Consider the following 20,750-nt stretch of genomic DNA (forward strand, 5'->3'; position numbering starts at 1 on the left):
AATTCATATATCGAAAACTTCAGATATCAATATTCACTATCTAAAATTTTGTGCTATCCAATTTTGAACAACCTAATTACTAGCCATTTTTTGTCGTCTTATCATGGCAGTCGTAGTGAAAGTAATCGTAGTGAAAGTAAGAAACAATTATTAGTTAGTCTTTAATTTCTTGGTTATTTCTAATTATTCTTTTGGCAAATACACTTAAACATACAAAATAGCACAACAAACAAAATTATTTATGTAAGTAGATAATTAATTTGGTTATCATGCTTTGCCAAAGTTTGCAAGTTCAGCCAATTTTTTTTAATTTGACCTAATGTCACCCTTAAGTTTCCATTTTGTTGCAATATCATCTCAGGCCCATATAAAATGACAAAGGGGTGTTTGGGATTGCTTTTGAGCATCAAAAGTTCTTTTTGTAGAAGAATGGAAGGACTTTTGCAAAAGATGCTATTTAAAAAGTGTTTGGATTAAGCAAAATGACTTTTGATTAACTTTTATATGTAAAGCCACAAAAAGTCATGTTTTTGTGACTTTTTGAAACTCCTTTTTTTTACTCTTTGCAAAAAGTCATTTCAAAAGAACTTTTCAATTATCCAAAAATCTTTTGGCTTTTTTTAACTTTTTGAAAAAGTTAAAAGTTAAAAAGTCAATCTAAAAGCAATGTCAAACACCCTCAAATGAAAAACAAACAGTGCACTAAGCCTTTTAGGCTTATGCATATACATTTTCCCTAAACATCTCAAGAACTTGCCCAATATGTATGTCTAATAGGAAAAAGAAAGTTAGATCTTGAAACGAACAATCTGATTATGGTTTCACATATTAAGTTTAGTTATGCATTCTACTTTGGATTGTATATATACCTTAACGTATAACATGTTTTTAAAAAAAATTGACATCAAGAGATAAACAACAAATACTTTATTTCATTTATTGTATTTATTGATGGCATCTCATCACTTACACTTCGTTGTATTAATTTGCTCAGTAGCGCACACTTGGTGGCGATGGAAATGGCCACGGACATTTCTTTGTGGAGCATTTTTCTGTACAATCTTGAAGTGATGTATATTTATATCTTTTGCAAACTGCTCCTTGCCCACGTCTAAGGCTTTTAAGAACACAACACTTATTCTTCCAATAATCAGGATGTTCTGCAATGCAACAATGTGTTGCCTCGTTTGGTGGCAGTTCCATTTTGCTTGTGCTACCTATATTCACATAAAAATATGTTATTGACTTATTGTAATTTAATATACATGATGTCAGATCTGAATTTAATTTTGTTCATAGTAAAATATCCAGCCACATGTCATTGTTTATGAGTAAGAATAAATCATAAAGTATGAAGGTGCTTTTTATAGATGTACAACAACATAATACATACTTGGGGGGAGGGAGGGAGGGAGGGAGGAGGAGGAGGGGGTGTTATTGATGTACATCAACATAATACATATTGGGGTTTCTTTAAGCATTATTGGGTTAGGCAACATCATTATTTTGTATTTTTTTTTTTTTGGAAACGGCAACTATATTATAAAAGGCCAAGATACATAAGCAGACCCTAGATTTCCTGTGACTTGCTGATCTTTTTAAAGTTATCAAATTTCAATAATTCCAGTCCCTATTAGTCCAAACGCTTGTTTCTTTTGGAATTGGAAATTGATGTTATATAAATGGTTCCTCAAACTGTTAATAACCTGGCCATTTCATTTTCTTTTAAATTTGATGTTCTTTAAGATCGGAAATAAATATCAGAAAAATGGTCCTTACTGATTTAATAACTTGGTAGGTATTATTATTATTTTTAAAACCATAATACTTGTATTTTAAAGGTTTAATTGTTTTACCTTTTGAGTATTATTTTTAAGGGTGAAACATTATTAATAAAAAAATATTGAGATGAGAAAAAACCGATATAATACTCTTACTAAAATTGTTAAGAACATTGCAACAAACATAAGTTGATTAATATTACTGGTCGGTCGAGACATTTGGATTGTTGAGCCAATTAGCCAAAATGAACACCTATAACGTTTTTCTAGGAATATGGTTGTTGGCGAGAGCTGAAGAATAGGAGTGGTTGTTGTATTCCTTGTTAATAGGCTATAGATAAAGAGTTAGTTGTGTTAGTACCTGTATAAATGTATGTACTCGTTTCCAAAATCAATACAGAAAACACAGGAATTATTCCTCCATACGAATTTGCTAGGTCTCTACATGGTGTCAGAGCAAAGTAAAATCTGATCTATTGAAATACTGAAGCGATATGGGGTCCGGTGACACCGATACAGGATCGCCTACCCCTGTTATCGTCCAGAATGTTCAGGACTCCCCGTTCCCCACCGGAGTCATCCTCGATGACACAAACTTCCCACTGTGGTCCCAATTAATGGAGATGCGAATTGGTGCTCGCAACAAATTAGGGTTCCTCACAGGTACAACTGAGAAACCCACAACGAACGAAAAGGCTATTGAAGTATGGACGACAGATAACAATCGAGTGAAGAGTTGGTTGATTGACTCCATGAGTCCAACCCTAATGCGCGGGTTTATTAGATTAAAGACAGCAGCAGAGATTTGGAATGCAGTTTCGAAAACATTTTATGATGGAACCGATGAAACTCAACTCTTTGAGTTGAACCGAAAATCGTTCAACACCCGCCAGAACGGACGTCCTCTTCCAGCTTACTACAACGAATCAGTGAGCCTTTTTTAGGAAATTGATACACGATTGGAGGGAGATGCAGAAACAGTTGATGAAACTGTTGTGGCTAACAAGATGTTGTCAAGGTTCTGTGTCCACATCTTCTTAGCTGGATTGGATTCTGAATTCAATCAGGCAAGAAGCGAATGCTTAAGGAAAGACCCATCACTCAGTCTTAAAGCATGTTATGCTTACATCAGGAAAGACTCCAGTCAGCGACAAGCCATGGGAGACTCACCTGTTGAACCAGATAGTGTGGTTCATGTTGCAACACGAAACCGAACTGCGAAAGGAAAGGGCTTTAATGGAAAAGGAGGAGGAGGAAACACCTTCAAATGCACTCACTGTGGAGAAGAAGGACACTCTAAAGCCAGGTGCTATGAGATAATTGGCTACCCAGATTGGTGGGATTTTTCAAAGAGACCAAGAAAGAAAGTCGGACAAGCTACAATGGCAACCTCGCCCTCTGAGACTCAGGAGGTAACCCCTCCTTTGGCAGCACACACCTCCACTAGTTTTGGTAAGTCTCAATATAAAACTACTCATAGTAATGAGTGGATAATCGATACTGGAGCCTCAGATCATATGACAAATAACCTTGAGAACGTAACTACATCGCATATTCCTAAACAAATGAACATTTACACAGCTAGTGGTGAAGTTGAAAATGTCACAGCTGAAGGCACTGTGAAAGTGTCTAGCTCTATGGAGCTTAACAAAGTCTTAGTAGTTCCCTCGTTGTCATCAAATTTATTATCAGTTAGTCAGATTACCGAAGCTCTAAACTGCTATGTTACTTTTTGGCCGAATAACTGTGTATTTCAGGACATTGTGACACACCAAATTCGTGGCTATGGTACTAGGAGGGGGAGGCTATACTATCTGGAAGAAGACTATCGAAGTCAAGAAAATCATGTAGGAGTAACTCAAGCGAATAAAGCCATGGCCATGTTATGGCATCGTAGACTTGGGCATCTATCCTTTAGTTATCTTAGAAAATTGAAACCAGAATTGTTTTTGAATGTATCAGATGATGAATTTAGTTGTGGGATATGTGAGTTATCGAAAAATAAAAGAATATCTTACTCTCCTAGTGATAATAAAAATTTGGTACCATTCATGACAATTCACTCTGATGTATGGGGTCCTACACCAATCCAGACCCTGAGTGGTGCTCGTTACTTTGTTACGTTTACAGATGAATGCACACGCATGATTTGGATATCTCTCCTCAAACACAAAGGAGAGGTGTTCAAAGCCTTTATAAAATTACATAAGTTCATAAAAACTGAGTACATGAGAGAGATCCATACTCTACAATCAGATAATGGGGGGTGAGTATGTTAGTTGGGAGATGAAAAACTTTTGTAAAGAAAATTTGATACGACATCAAACTTCTTGTTCACAAACTCCACAACAGAACGGACTTGCTAAACGTCGAAATAGATCAATTCTCGAAATTGTTCGGGCTTCCCTCTTTGATATGACAGTACCACGCAAGTACTGGGGGGAAGCAGTTCGATCTGCTACTTATATCATGAATCATACACCTTCAAGGGTCATTGAATTCAAAACTCCTCTACAAAAACTACATGACCTCATAGAAATTCCGCCAAAACAGAATCTTGAATCTCGAATTTTTGGGTGCACGGTCTATGTTCATCAAAGTATAGGTAAACTGGAACCACGAGCCATTCGATGCTTCTTTATAGGGTATGCGGACTATAAGAAGGGTTACCGATGTCTTGATCCCAAAAGTTGAAAGGTATATGTCACGCGTGATGTGTCGTTCCACGAAACTATACCATACTTGGATCATAAGGGTCCGCTTCAGGGGGAGAGATGTCATGAAGAGAACCCAAATGAACAAAGTCCCAACCAGAGTGAGTTTTTTGAAATATTTGAACGACAGCAAGATAGTAACCCCAACCCAGAAATCGCAGAGGCTGATACTAACGAACGACAGCAAGATAGTAACACCAACCCTGAAATCGAAGAGACAGATACTAACGAAATTGAAGTCACTGATGAACCAGTTATCGAATAGGAGCATAATCAAGTAATTAAAGATACTAATGAAACTGGTAATACAATACCAGATGTGTCTGTTTTGCAGGAAAATGAACAAGGAAATGATGATATCTCAAACCTTGAAGAGGAAGATGCTGATATTGAAATAGGAGGTGTACAAAGATACCCCATAAGAAGCAATCGGGGGAAACCAAAGAAACAATATCAACCAGACGTGAAGGCAAGATGAAAATACGCAATCATTAACTATGTTTCGCAACATAGGTTGGCAAACTCACATGCACTTCTGGTAGAAAATTTAACCACTATCTCAATTCCGAATAATGTACAAGAAGCCTTGAGTGATGAAAGGTGTAAGGATTCAATGAATGAGGAAATGAAGGCACTTCAAAAGAATCAGACATGGGAACTGGTGAGACTTCCTAGTGGAAAGAAGACTGCGGGGTGTAGGTGGATTTACACTATCAAATTGGACTCAAATGGGAACATTGACAGATATAAGGCCAGATTAGTAGCAAAGGGGTATACACAAAAGTATGGAATAGATTATGGTGACACATTTGCTCCGGTGGCAAAAATCAATACCATTAGAATTCTTGTTTTAATTGCTGCAAACGAAGACTGGCCCCTTAAGCAATTTGATGTAAAGAATGCGTTCCTTAACGGATATCTTGAAGAAGAAGTCTATATGGATCCTCCACCGGGTATTAAATGTGAAGGGAAGGTGTGCAAGCTGAAGAAAGCCCTGTATGGACTGAAACAATCCCCACGTGCATGGTTTGGAAGGTTTTCAACATTTATGAGGAAAATTGGATATAGGCAAAGTGATGCTGATCACACTTTGTTTGTGAAGGCGAAAAATGGGAAGGTGACTGCCCTAATTGTTTATGTTGATGACATGATAGTGACAGGAAATGATAATGTTGAAATGAAGAATCTCCAAAGAGTATTGGCCACTAAATTCGAGTTGAAGGATCTAGGAAGTTTGAAATACTTCTTAGGGATTGAGGTGGCAAGATCAAAGGCAGGAATATCAATGAATCAAAGGAAATATGTGCTAGAGACTGGGATGTTGAATTGTAAACCGACAGATACCCCTATCGAAGCAAATCACCATTTGGAGATACTTCCCAATCAAATTCCAGCAAATAAAGATCGATATCAGAAGTTAGTAGGAAAATTGATCTACCTATCTCACACGAGACCAAACATAGCTTATGCTGTGTCTGTGGTCAACCGATTCATGCATGCACCAACTGAAACTCATTTGAATGCAGTATACCGGATCTTGAGATATCTTAAATCATTTCCAGGAAAGGGTATATTTTTTGGAAAAAATCAAAACCACCATGTTAGTGGTTTTACAGATGCGGATTGGGGTGGAGATCGAAGTGATGGGAAGTACACTTCAGGTTATTTCACCTTTGTTGGTGGTAACTTAGGCACATGGAGAAGCAAGAAACAAAAGGTGGTCTCAAGGTCAAGTGCGGAAGCTGAGTATAGAGGAATGGTTCATGGCATTTGTGAACTGTTATGGATAAAGCGGATTCTAAGAGATCTAGGGGTCTCCTTGAGCTCACCCATGAAGCTATATTGTGATAATGAATCAGCAGTGAAGATTGCCAATAATCCTATACAACATGACAAGACAAAGCACGTGGATATTGACCGACATTTTATTAAAGATCACCTAGAAAGAAATAATGTGGAGCTTCCACATGTAAGCTCTGAGGATCAACTTGCAGATATGCTAACGAAGGCAGTGTGTGGGAGAGTATTTCATAGCTCTCTTGACAAGCTGGGAATGAAGGATATACATTCTCCACCTTGAGGGGGAGTGTTGGCGAGAGCTGAAGAATAGGAGTGGTTGTTGTATTCCTTGTTAATAGGCTATAGATAAAGAGTTAGTTGTGTTAGTACCTATATAAATGTATGTACTTGTTTCCAAAATCAATACAGAAAACACAAGAATTATTCCTCCATACGAATTTGCTAAGTCTCTACAATGGCCTTAGAGAAACTTGTCGTTAAAATGTAGGGTGCAAATCGCGTGACAATATCCGGTTAAGATCTAAAGAATACGAAGTGAGTTTTCGTGTGAATTCTGTGGTTGTTGCATGAAAAGTTGTTTCTAAAATTATTTGCAATAGCGTGTTTTTGATATTGTTAGAAAGATTTAAATGTTGAATATATTATCTATTTCATATAAAAATGGTGGAAAGGTGGGTGACACATGTATAAGGAACGGGTGTAACAGTTACACAGTCTTATTATTAGTCGTCATACAGGGTGTGAGTACGCGGCGAAGAGCATGTGCTCTGATTAATTAACCGTAAGCTTATTTGTTGTGCATGGTAGAGAGACTCGTTCTCTGAAAATAACATAACAGTAGTTCCCTAAGTGTGTCACCAAGGGTGGAAAGAAAAATGACAAGGATCTTATTTGATTAATTGTTGCAATGATTTTATATTGACGACAATATGCATGAAAAGCACAAACTCACAAGGCCCTACCCGATTAGAACTTTTTTTTCTTAAATGTGCGCAACCCATGAAACTTTTTAGCAAATGACTGTAGGAATTGTAAGGAGAAGGCTTAATCGTAAAGTCGCCCAAGAAGTTCCGCAAAGACGTAGGACTCCAACGATTTTGCTTTGTTTATTTACTTTTTTTGCTGTAGTTGAAGAAAGAATGAAGAATTTGAATTGATCTTGAGAGATATTGGAATTACTTTGATTATCATCATATTTTGAAAATTAGGATGTTACACTAAATCAAATGTTGATATAATGTATTGTTATTATCTTGAACTATATCATAAGGAAAATTGTCAGAAAAGTCCAAATATTTTCGAAAAAGTTTCAATTTAATATCAAAATTTTTTAATAGAAAAGTCCCGATTATTTCATTTTACACGATAATATGTCATTTCCTATTAAAAGATTAAAAAAAAAGACTTTTTTGTTAATTTGAACCAAAATGAAATAAACAAGACTTTTCTCTTCAAAAAACAATTTGGATTAAAGTAAAACTTTTCCGAAAATATTAAGATTTTTCTGACAATTTCTCATATCATAACATAGACATTAGTTATAATATTGAAAATTATAAATTTATAATAATTGGATGCATTTATTAAAAAAAAACCTCAAATTCATATTTTTCTTAAAAAAATACATGTATCTCGAACTACAAGACTATAATAGTCTCTACCTGCATGTTGTGTGTTAATATAACTATGTATAATCTTTGTTTCAATATAATTTTCAACGTTTGTTATAGTTTAGTAATATAAAAAGTATTAGTTTAATCATTTTAAATTTAGGTCATGATTTTATATTTAGATATAAATCATTATTAAAGTTAAATATTTATCTTGAAATTCAAAGACAAAAATTTATTATAACAAATGAGGAAATCATTTATATTAACAAATAATCTCTATTCTAATAAATGAATATTTTTAATCTTCTTTAGCTAAGTGTGACTCTAATACAACTCCTCATTAATATTATGTCATGTGTAATGTAGATATATTAGGCAACTCATTTCAAAGTTCAAATTTATTTTTTCTAATTATATGTTAAATGTGAAGTTATAATAACTTTAAAATTTTGATATATCTCTTAATTAATAATTTATTTAAAATGACTTATTTAAAATAATTGATTAATAATTATAAAATTTTATTATAAAAGTTTAATTAATTTTATAACCGTGGTTCTCACGGGTTATAAACTAGTACAAAATATAAATATCATGATGTTTTGTTATATAGATTTTTAAACACACGACGTGGTTATATAATAACGTTTAAGACCATATATCATAATACTCATAAATTTGTGCCAGGTTTCAACATTAAATGTTAAAAGTAATATATATATATATATATATATATATATATATATATATATATATATATATATATATAAAAGATCAACAATGAATCATTTTAAACCATAGAACCAATGAACCATTATTTTTTCAAGTTTTAGATCTTATTATTTATCGAAAAAAAATTCTAAAAATATAGAAATTCATTAACTTTTTATTTTCTTTCCATTGATATCAAATTTGATTAAAAAAATATATTTTTTTTTACTTTTTTATGTGTTCAGATTCACATTGTGAATCTACACTATAAATCATTAATTTTGCATAAATTCACTGTTTGAATCTGCACAAATTCACAGTGTGAATCTGCACAAATTTCACAGCATAGAATTCACAGTGTGAATATGCACAGATTCACAGTGTGAATATGCACAGATTCACAGTGTGAATTTGAACAAATTCACAGTGTGAATCTGAACAAATCAAATTTTTTTATCAAATTTGATATCAATGGATGGAGAATAAAAAGTTATGAATTTCTATATTTTTAGTTTTTTTTTGATGAAAAATTTGTTTTAAAAGTTGAGAAAAAAATTGGTTCCTTGGTTCTAAGGTTAAAATGGTTCCTTGTTGAACCCAACCCTATATATATATATATATATATATATATATATATATATATATATATATATATATATATATATATATATATATATATATATATGGGTTATGATTAAATATGAATTGTAAAAAATATGTGATTGTATGACCTATTCCTGTCCATTAGATTAAAAAATTAGTGGTTAAGATGACAATGGCATGATGATAATTAATAAGAAAAAAATAATTATTTTACATTTTAACATAATTGATATGGGTAAATATGACAATTTGTTCAACAACAATTTAAGAAATTACTAATAATAAGGGATTTCGTTTCATAACCTCCATTTTTATTAAATCTTTTTTTGCCGTTACCACAATTAATAAAGATTTTTCATAAACGAAAAGTTCGAGTAGTTGTAGAAACATAACAAAAAATGGTTTGTTAATTTGTATTTTTTATGAATGCGACAATTATTATTTAAGAACGAAAAGGTTAAAAATGTTTCTCTAGTTTATATTCTTAAAGAATTATGTATTTATGATCAACGTTTTGGTTATCAGTGACCATAATTAATCGTCACACAAAAAAAGGGATTTTGTTTATATTCTTTAAGAATACAACGAATATCTTGTCAGTAGTCATATTCTTTAAGAATGTAATAGTTAAAAGTGGGTTTTAATATGTGTTCTTAAAGAATTACATGTGAATTATGCAATTAATTGAAAGAATTTTAAGAGAATGACTAAGTATAAATAGATGAAAATGAGAATACGATGATCATATTTTTACTTTGAATTCTTTAAGAATAACTAAGATTTATATATATATATATATATATATATATATATATATATATATATATATATATATATATATATATATATATATATATATATATAAAAGCATGTTCTTGAAAACAAAATGGTTGAAAATAACTTTAAATATGCATTCTTAAGGAATTGGGTTATTAAATAAGGATTAACTGATTGAAATAATTGGTCCAGAATAATTAACCCAATCATATATAACCGTATTCTTCAAAATTAATTATATATGTATTTAAAATATATAATAATTAATTTACTTAACTAAATTACTGTAACACCCTTATCAAATGATTTGTCCAGAATTTGACATACATTCACACAATAATTATACGTTATATATGAACCTAACTCATATATATATATATATATATATATATATATATATATATATATATATATATATATATGGTCCGGTTCCGTTGACGACTCTTTTTTCGGTGAGCACTCGTAAGGACACCTTAAAATTTTGAATTTTTTTTTTTAAAAATACGAATCATAAAATCGAAAATAGTACTATATTGGAGAGAAAAAAATTGAAAAAAAATTGTATCATTAAAATTGAAACATTGATCATTTTTATGATCCATTCTTCACTTTTTATAATCCATGATTCATATTTAATGATCTAAAAAAAATTTCCAATTTTTTTCTCTAAAATATAGTATTATGCTCGATTTTATGATTTGTATTTTTTTTTATTTTTTTTTTAATTTTTTTAAGATTTCATCACCGAAAAAAAAAGTCCTCACATGTTCATGTTTCTATATATATATATATATATATATATATATATATATATATATATATATATATATATATATATATAACTTTCAGAGTAACATATGTAATAAAACAAAAAATAAGCAAAACACACACACAGATGTGTATATATATATATATATATATATATATATATATATATATAAACTCTCAGTGTAACATATGTAATAAAACAAAAAATAAGCAAAACACACACACAGATGTGTGTGTGTATATATATATATATATATATATATATATATATATATATATATATAGGTTTAGGTTCTATTGAAAAAATAACCTTAAAAAAAACCATAAAAATCATAAAAATGTAAAAAGAAAAAAATACTTAGATATCACAATTCTTTTTTTTATTTTATATTTTGAAAATTCGCAACTTTTTTTACATTTATGCAGAAATTTTTTTTGAAAAAAAATTCATTTTTATTTTTTTTCAATGGAAATGAAAAAAAATTGCAATTTTTACATATAAAAATTCAAAAAAAAAATTGTAATCTCTAAGTATTTTTTTATGCATTTTTATGATTTTTAGTGTTTTTTTTCTAGATAACCCTTCCTTATATATATATATATATATATATATATATATATATATATATATATATATATATATATATATATATATATATATATATATATATATATATCATACATACTTATAAAGCTAGCATTTTTTTTCTTGAATCTCATGCATTTGAAACCCCCTTTTTTAACTAATGCAACTCAAAAGTTTTCTTAATTATGATTTAACACTCAAAAGTTGTATAACTTATATTATGTTTAATTAGCATTTAGTGAAAAATTTACTATAAAAATGTCAGTCGTTTGGGAAGGCATGTATACAAATCATATACAAATTTCAGAAAGAAAACAAACTTAAAGGTTTTTGTGTTGGTTGAGGTCGTATAACCACTTTTGAAGATATGTTATTATATTAGAGCTTTTAATTTGTAAGTTTGTTATACTAATTCGTTTTTATATTTTCTTCGTTTTTGGATTATTGTAATACAGTCGTTGTATATTGTGGTTTAATCGGTAATATATTGATCATATGTTATATAAGGTGATGTCGAAAATATTTAATTAAATATTTTAAATATGTTTTTTTTGTTTTGTAATTGTACCGTTTCAAAAACATAATTAATTAAAACTCATACATATGTTATACTTTCCATCTCTCTTTCTCTCTCTCTCTCTCTGTATATATATATATATATATATATATATATATATATATATATATATATATATATATATATATAGAGGTCAAAACACTTCAACCAAAATTCATTTAAAATCTAATAGTTCAAATGCTTTTTAATAATGATTGTAAAAATTTCAACATGTGTTAATTAATTGATTGATTAATGAAAAGATTAATGTTTTGAAACTCCTAACTTTTAAACTTATATTATTTAATTTGTTAGTTAACTAAAATATTTTTCCTACATAAAGATAACATTTTTATGTTTGGTTACTCATATTTGTTTATGTAATTAGAAAACAAGGTGTACATAGAATGACTACTTCAATTTCACATAGAAATCGATACTACTAGAGATGTATGTTGTCTTTAACCGGTGGTAGGAGATTCACATACCCTTTTTAATTATTATATATATATATATATATATATATATATATATATATATATATATATATATTAAATCCAAAGGAGCTTATGAATAGTACCTTTTTAGGCTTTAGGTTTTTGCCACAAAAGTTTACTGAATTTGACACTTTTAGTCCCTAAAGTCAAAAATTTTACATTTTTGCCTTTTAATAAAGTTTTCCTGCCTTAAGGTTTTTGCCACAAATCTTTAATGACTTTGACACTTTTAGTCCTTGCAGTCAAAGGTTTTATATTTTCGTGTTTTTGCCACAAATCTTTAATGAATTTGACACTTTTCGTCCTTGTAGTCAAAACATTTACATTTTGACATAAAAAACACAGAAAACTTCCTTTAAAATTTTGCCACCATATTTTCCCAACTTTGACAACTTTAACATTATTGCCACAACATTTTTGGATTTTCTCCACCAATGTCCCTTCTTTTCGTTGTACACTTTTGACATCTAATTTTAGGGGTTGTCGACTTTCTCCCCTATTTATGGTGATTTACAATTTCAGCACATATTTTTTAAAGTTGGCCGATTTTTTCCATATTACCCCAAAAGCGGCGTAGCCGTGGGTTCTTTACTAGTTTATATTAATGCTTAGTAATATCTATTTGATATTCCTATTCACCTTAATTTTTTATGTACAAATTAAGGAAGAGGATTCTCGGCGCACCAACATAAAGTCAAACATACCCTTGCAAAATATGTAATTAAAATTAAATATCGAATTTACTAATCGACTTATTTTAAAACTCTTGATGACATTTATGTATAATGATATATTTTGTATGACTTCATTCTTAATTTCAATGTTTAATATTTGAAAGTTCATATATGAAACTTTGGATGTTTTGGTGCAATATAAATAGTGTAATACAAAGTTTATTAGTTCAATATTGTTTATTAGTAGCTCATTCAAAACAACTTATTTCTTATTTTATCCAAAAACTATTATCAGACATAAGAAAAGTATATTATATTAATGTTATACAAAAACTTATAATATATATTGGATATTATAAAAGTAAAAGTAAAGTTTATAAGGTATGAACTATATTAGATAGTATCAAAATATAAGTTGATGAATTTTTTTGTTATTTGATAATTCAGTTAATGCCCAAAACATGACTAAAAACGTAAATTTCAACATATTTCTATTTTTTCCATAATTATTTTAACCACTTAAATGCATTGTTGCGCAACGCGCGAGGTTACGCCTAGTATACTTATAAAATAAGCATTTTTCCTTTCACCACATTCATTTGAAACTCCCATGACTTTTCAGTTTCTTTCTAATTATGATTATAAGTTGGTTAATAAGGTTAAATAAATATAAAACCTAATGTGTAATCATATATAAACTAAATTTCATTATTAAAAGGATATATTTTATTCTACTTATAAAGTTATGTTTTTAACTTTTAACTTATTATACTTAATTTATTAGGTCTAATATATTGTTGTATGTAAACCATTATCATTTTAAAGCTACAACTTTTGAACAATTTGTATAAAATACTTAAATTGTTAATTTAAATTTAACCTTACAGGATCAACTTAAATATAAATTTTAGTTCAACTTAAACAACCTAAAGAATATTTTGCAAATAGTTAAAAGTGATAAATTGTAGTGTCTTTCTAATAATGATTATAAGTTGGTTAATAAGGTTAAATAAGTATCAAACCTAAAGTGTAATCATAAATAAACTGAATTTCAATATTAAAATAATATTTTTACTTTTATTTATAAAATTATGTCTTTAACTTTTAACATATTATATTTAATTTATTAGATTTAATATGTTGTTGTATGTAAATCATTATCAATTTAAAGCTACAACTTTTGAACAGTTTGGACAAAATACTTAAATTGTTAATTTAAATATAACATTATAGGGTCAACTTCAATATAAATTTCAGTTCTACTTAAAAAACCCAGTGAATATTTTGCGAATAGTTACAAGTGATAAATTGTAGTGCTAAATGCAAAAACTAAATTGTAATATCAATTTAACTAAAATATTTCCTAAATATATTTTTATAATCGTTAAAAGTTTTCAAATAAGTAGCTTAAAATAACTTACAATAACAATAGTTAAAAATAACTCTATATAAATGATTATATTGTTACATTTAAAATAGGGAAATCTTTGGAAAAGTCCTAATATTTCACCCTAATTTACGAAAAAGTCCCGAACTAAAATTGGTTTATGAAAAAGTCCCGATTACCGGAAAAAATGACGATTTGACCATTTTTTCCAGTTTATCGGTTTTAATACTTACCCGGTTTCATTAAAGTCACATTATTTTACCATAACTTTCATTAAAATCCCATTATTTTACGATAATTTGGGACTTATTCGTAAATTATGGTAAAATAATGGGACTTTATTAAAACCGGGTAAGTAATGGAACCGGTAAACCGGGAAAATAGGGTCAAGTCGTCGTTTTTACCAGTAATTGGGACTTTTTCGTAAACAAATTTTAGTTTGGGACTTTTTCGTAAATTAGGGTAAAATAATGGGACTTTTCCGGAGATTTCCCTTTAAAATAAAAGAAAAAAGTGTTTGATGTTTTAAAAAACTTATAATGATAGAAATTAAAACGTTAAACAAATAAATTTTAAAAAATTAATTAACAATAATAACAACTATAAATAACATTAAACCATATATTATATTTAATTTTATTCATGAGTAACAAACGGGTAGAGATCATTCAAAAGATTGAGATTATGCAATTTCAATAGATGTATATATTATCATATAATTCAAAATAACCAATATAGTATATCAACTTAGTATACGAATTACTATATCAAATTTAACAACAACATTATTGTTATACTTAAAAAAACATATATTTGTAAAGATTTCAGCTATATAGATACTTCAGTGCAACGCAGGCATTTGCCTAGTATATATATATATATATATATATATATATATATATATATATAAAGAGAGAAAAAGAGAGAGAGAGAGTCAAGATCAAATAAGAAGGAAAAATTCGGTAGGAAGGTATGAAGTTTTTTTTCTACATATTTTGTTAGTAAACAAACAAAATGAATCATTAGATGATTCAAAAAAAAAAATCCCAAAAAAAATATATTCATGATTCATTTTTAAGTAAATTAAGAAAAAATTCACTTTTATGACAATTTTAGTGGATAGCAACAAAATCATTGTAGAAATGAATTATCGAAATGTTTTTTTGAATTTTTTTTTGTGAATCATGTTATTTTTGATTCATCTAGTGATTCATTTGTCTTGTTCGTCAAAAACATATGTAGAAAAACAAAACTTTTTAACTTCCTACCAAAAAAAATTTCCTACCGGATAAAGACTTCGAAATTTTCTTTTATTATATATGATTATCATATATTTAGATAATCATATATGAATAATAAAAAAATAATTAACATATTTAAATAATCATATATGATTTAATGAGAATAGAATTTTCTATTTTGATATTCATATATATATATATATATATATATATATATATATATATATATATATATATATATATATATATATATATATATATATAGAAAAGTTGATGTTAAAGGATTTACCTGTAACGAGAAATGTCAGAAGAATAATAAGAGTGACGACAAAATTGTTTTTCATGTCTAATAGTATCATCCAATAAATGTGTAACTAAAAAAACAAAACCTAGTTTTTAAAACAAAAACCTTAGGAGCTTCATGAACATTGTGTGAATAATATATGCGGATTATGTGAACAGCAACATATCTCTCTTTCTCTCTCCCTCTCTCTCTCTCTCTCTCTCTATATATATATATATATATATATATATATATATATATATATATATATATATATATATATATATATATTTATTGTATCAATGTATAACTCAATTCTAGTCATTAGATGAATGAAAATAAAATCATTTTGGAAAAACACGATTGCATTTATTATTATTATTATTATTATTATTATTATTATTATTATTACTATTATTATTATTATGTTTTAGAATTTGAATCCCAAATCTATTTTGAGAAGTAATATGGACATTTTATGTATCCTTAATTTATTCAACAAAATAATTAAATCTGGCTTTTATGTATTTATTTAGTTTATTTTCTCTTTGTAAAAACACAAACATTGTAGAAAAATCTTTTTAAAAAAAATACATATTTATGATAGGAGCTAGGATCATATATAACCAAACAAATGTTGTGTAAATATAAGGGTCCTACTTTGTGCACGGCAATCTACAACACCAACCTATATCTTAGGTTTACTTTTTAGGTGAATGATGGTAAATTATTATCATATAATTATTATATTAACCTTACTTTTTAAATCATAATCACAATATAATTGTTATTTGACCAACTTTTATTATTAGTTCATTATTACCTAATCAATAAATTATTATTATTTAATAAATACATTTTTATTACTAAATTTATTAATACTAATAAATTTATATTTATTTTTTATTAAGATAAAAAAACAACCATAACATAGTTTTCATCATTTTTTACCTTAAAATACAACTCAATTTTACTAAACTTTTTTTAGCCTAGTTTTCTTTTCGTAACAGGCTACTTAGATTTCCCACATCTCGATTACATTTTCGGATTTACAATTAATAAGAGGCACACGAGCTTGTATTGTACAACTCGAGTAAGCCAATATGTCTTTTGCTTCTTGAATAATTGGAAAATACATTTACTTTGATTTATGTGATGTCATGTGTTATTAAGTTATATATATATATATATATATATATATATATATATATATATATATATATATATATATATATATATATATATATATATATATATCTTTTTTTTTGCAGATAGTATCAATTTAACTATCTTTTTATTCACCTTTGAAAAAAATCTATTGCTAGTTTTGTTTCTCAGTATTTATGATATATTGGTTGTAATTTAAGAGTGGTAGCATTATTATTTAAAATTAACCATATAAACAATATACGTCCTTTAGTTAAATTGAAAAATAAAATTAGATATAATAAAAGATAATAAAAAAAATTGATAATAATTAATAAGCAAAAATCTTTTAAACGGTTTTTTACTTTTTTTATTAAATTAATAAAATTTAGTGAAAGAAAGATAATAGATAAAGCTAACAGCGGATATTTAATAAGAGAGAGAAAAGGCTTTAATGAGAAAAGGGACATAATACAACATATTAACCACCAATAAGAAATTGTCAATATTTAGAGTGGTGTGTATGATTGAAAATAAATAGGTGTGTAGTAGGCTGTAATAGATTGGTGTGTAAAAAGAAATCTCCAATAACTTATTCTCAAACAATAATTAGATAAGGGTATATAGGTAAATTAACATAATAATCATGTAATTTATATCTAAATATAAATATTTTAAATTAGGTATGTGATAATTAAGAGACTATATTTAGGTAACCAAGCCATTGTCTTCTTGAATTTACCACAATCCAAGACCACATCAATCATCGTTTGAATTTGTTACGGATCACTACCTCCGTCATCTTGCAACACCATCCTCATCGTTTATCACCATTATCATGACCGCATTCCTATTGCCGCATCTGCAAGGATGGTGTCGACTTTGCCCTAGAAAATGTTGACGATAGATGGTTGACGTCTCTCTCTCTCTCTCTCTCTCTCTCTCTCTCTCTCTCTCTCTCTCCATAACCTTCAAAAGGGATATGAGTGATCTTTTAAGTTCATCTAATTTTCCGTTATGATTTTTTTTATAGGAAAACGCTATCGTCGCCATAGAGTAATCGCTAAGCTTTCAATGCCTTATTTAATTCTTCTAATGTCGAACACTCCATTCAATTTGGGTGAAATCTGAATTTTGCGATTGATTTGTAAATCCCTTATAGCAAAGTTTAGTATGATCTCAATATCATGTTTATTTGAAGTTACAATTGACAAGATTCGATATTTGCAAGATATAAAGCTAAGTATTTTTACATTTGATATTCATGAGATACAAAGCTAGGTATTTTAATTGTTCTTCTTGGCGTTTCTATTTGTACTATTACAGAGTGTTGATGATAAAGGTTTCGTTGTTTCTTTCATTGTAGTATGGACTACATATCTCCAACAATACATAATTTACCAACTTTCTCTATTAGTCTTCTCTATCAGCCTTCTCTATTAGCATTCTCTATCACAAATGCTACATCATCTTATTCGATATTTCTGATGAAGAACACTCTTTTCTTCGTGCCAAATGAATTATGTTACGAATTATTATTACAATGATCATGAAATATTTAATAAATATAAACAAACAAAAAGTTCTTAAAAATATATTAAAAAATATATTTAAACACAATATAAGCATACAAAATGTAATATACATATATATATATATATATATATATATATATATATATATATATATATATATATATATATATATATATATAGAGAGAGAGAGAGAGAGAGAGGTGGGTTCAATTGAGAAAATAAAAAAGGTTGAGAATGGGGGAATCATTCTCAGCCACTCATTTAATTAGCCTCTAAACATAAAGGACACGGTGGCAAACTTGTAAATATGATATAATAGCCTTCAATCACAAATAGGTAAGTGTAGAGAATTAGATAACAGTTGAAATTCATTCGTTTTTTGCTCTTTCAATCCAACCTTCAATTCTGCTTGAATACGAACATATCTTCAACATCTACGATTAATTATACTCCCAACATCATTAGAACAACATCATCGATAATCAACAAAAAATTCAATTCGTATCATTCATTCAACATCGTTCATCAAATAAAACATCGAAATTAAGGTTAGAAAAAGATCAAATCATTTTTTGTTTGAAAATTTTCATATATTTCTCTACCAATCTACTATTTTGTAAGATTTAAATAGTCAAAGTATCATATTTATCACATTTTTAAAAAAGTTAACTTGTATGCACTCCAACTGTTTGATGAAATGCATAAACTAAATTACCACGTTATATTCACATATGAATATGTTTTCTCACCTGAATCAATATGTGATTATTAAAACACAAAACAAATATGCAAGTCTGTATGTTATTCATATGTAAATAACATATAAAAATTATATATATTTCTGAAAACACCTTGTAATATTCATATATGAATATACTGTGCAATATTCACATATGAATATACCAACTATTATTCATAAGTGAATATACGATCTAATATTCACAAGTGAATATACTATGTACTATTCTCATGTGATATACCATGTAATACTATATAATATTCACATATGAAAATACCATCTAATATTCATAAGTGAATATACCATCTAACATTCACAAGTGAATATACTATGTAATATTCACAAGTGAATGCATCGTCTAATATTTAAATATGAATATACTATGTTTAGTATATGCTATATTCATATATGAATGATACTTAAATTGTAAAAAAAATTAATCATAGTTTTTATTCATAGGTGAATAACGAATGTACTGTAGTAAAAACCTGATTCATTTTTATTCAGTTATGAATAACGATAGCTGAAAATATAAAAAAAATAAATTTTTTATTTTATCTTAAAACTATATCAATATGGATGTCTATTTGTAGAGAATAAAAAATCATGAATTTTGGTATATTTAAAATCATTTTTCGATAAAAATAGCTTCTTAAAAATTAAAAAAAAAAACGAAAAAACTATGTTTTTGTATATATTAAGGTAATGCTTAGCATAGTTTAAGGAAATATGTTTTGTTGGAAAACACATGTGCATTCCTTTCCCATTTCTGCCGGTACGTTGGAGGCTTTTGCGGCAAAAATAAATGATTGGCTGAGAATGATTCCTCCATTCTCAACCTTTTTTTTTTCTCAATTGAACCCTCCTATATATATATATATATATATATATATATATATATATATATATATATATATATATATATATATATAACAATAATAAAAAAATATATAAAATTACATAAATGGTCTTTATGGTAAAAATGTCAAATATGTCCTTGCATACGGGAATTAACTAAAAAAGTTAATATGTTATCCAAAAGGACTTCCTGTGTTTTCAAAACGTGAAATATGACCCCTTATGTGTAAAATTACTCAAAAGGATTGTATTGGTCTTTTGTGCAAACCATAGGGACCAAATATATAATCTTGTCTAAAATAAATTTATATTTAATTATATAAGATAATTACAAAATGTATGAATATGATTTATTTATTTAAAAGGGTATTTAAGTTAATTTGTTATAATCTAAAAGAGTTTTTTTTATTAAATGCTAGTTGAAATAGTTTTTAGATTTGAAGGTTTTTGTTCAACCCAAAAGTTAAAAGCTCAAGCTGTC

At 27.9% G+C, this 20,750-nt stretch overlaps 1 long non-coding RNA gene across 1 annotated transcript; it reads right to left on the reverse strand.

Moving 5' to 3' along the window:
- Positions 1–763: 763 nt before the first annotated feature.
- Positions 764–16,109, reverse strand: LOC145103757 (uncharacterized). The gene is made up of 2 exons (XR_013706839.1): positions 15,998–16,109; positions 764–1,217 (listed from the first exon to the last, which is right to left on the reverse strand). It is a non-coding gene; the product is annotated as an uncharacterized LOC145103757 (long non-coding RNA).
- Positions 16,110–20,750: the final 4,641 nt, after the last annotated feature.

Source organism: Lactuca virosa, chromosome 4 (genome assembly GCF_052849685.1).
Source record: "Lactuca virosa cultivar CGN04683 chromosome 4, Lactuca_virosa_CGN04683_v6, whole genome shotgun sequence".
NCBI lineage: Eukaryota > Viridiplantae > Streptophyta > Magnoliopsida > Asterales > Asteraceae > Lactuca > Lactuca virosa.